Here is a 1141-nt window from a genome sequence, read left to right on the forward strand (position 1 = left end):
GCAAAAAAATCACGGTTTTGGTAACGCAGTAACGCAGCGTTCCTACGGGAAAGTAACGGTAATCTAATTACCGTTTTTGCAATAGTAATCCCGTACTTTACTCGTTACTTGAAAAAAGTAATCAGATTACCAATCTCTGTAAATAAGTAAGTTGAATAAACAAAAGTGAAATAAAAAAGTTATGAAGAGTAAAGGATTTAGCAAAGTGATCCGAAGAGCTTGGAAAGAAAGTGAGTCGACTTTCACCTCTCATCCCAGAAGCTTCTTCTACAATTTAAGGGTTGAATTGTTTTTCGTTTTTAACTCATCATTTATAAAGTCAGGGTTTGACTTGGTTATGTTTTGTTGGTCACAGTCTGGTTCTCTGCCCTCTTCAGCCCCTCCTCCTCCTCCCTCCTCTTTGCTGTTGCAGAGGTGTCCGTCACCATTACTGATGGTAACATTTTCCAAGTTTATTTCTTCCTGCTCTGAGGATCCTCCACCAAAACCTCGAGTGCACACATTGAATATCCTGTTCCTCAGAAACCAGCAGAGCCAAACCAGCAGGTCAACGATCACAAATACAGCTGCTGTTATGGAGAAAGTGCTCCATGACCAGTCAGAGCACTCTGATGGCTGCAGAGGACAAGAAGACAGAGCAGAAATGTTAGTTAGCAGTTTTAACTGACTTTTAATGCTTTCAGTTAAAGTGAAAATAAAACAACGTAAAGCTCAACATAAAGATGAGATATTTATATGCATCAGTTAAGTGATGAGTCTGAAACTTGGACAGCAGATATAGTGACATTAAATTTGCAGAAAATTGTAGAATGTCGACAAAACAGGAAAAATGTGGGCTTCTGGATTTTATTACGACACCGACTATGTTATCAGAGCCCATGACTGCCCTAAACGCCTAATCGTCTCCTGCAGCGGCTTGAATCAGTTTCCCAGAAACGCAGCTGAGAAAGAGGAATGAGCACAAAGAAGGCAGAAAGTTTCATCTTGTCAGTGCGGCAGCAAAGTGAACCACCAGGAGCTGACTCGCCTTTTATATACAAGTGCCTCTGGTTGCGTCAACTTTGTACCACCGGTCGTCTAATTCATGGGTGAATTCCACCTTGTTGTGAGTCATTCATGCTACTGTGTGTGTGTGTGTGTG

General features: G+C 41.4%; 1 long non-coding RNA gene across 1 annotated transcript in view; it reads left to right on the forward strand.

Moving 5' to 3' along the window:
* The first annotated feature begins 904 nt into the window (after positions 1–904).
* LOC102212526 (uncharacterized) overlaps positions 905–1141 on the forward strand; it is a 6949-nt gene continuing 6712 nt past the window's right edge. Inside the window, exon 1 of the long non-coding RNA XR_312518.2 lies at positions 905–1105. This is a non-coding gene — a long non-coding RNA (uncharacterized LOC102212526). The remainder of the gene's footprint in view (positions 1106–1141) is intronic.

This window comes from Pundamilia nyererei, unplaced genomic scaffold (assembly GCF_000239375.1).
Source record: "Pundamilia nyererei isolate P.nyererei 1_Seehausen unplaced genomic scaffold, PunNye1.0 scaffold01312, whole genome shotgun sequence".
NCBI lineage: Eukaryota > Metazoa > Chordata > Actinopteri > Cichliformes > Cichlidae > Pundamilia > Pundamilia nyererei.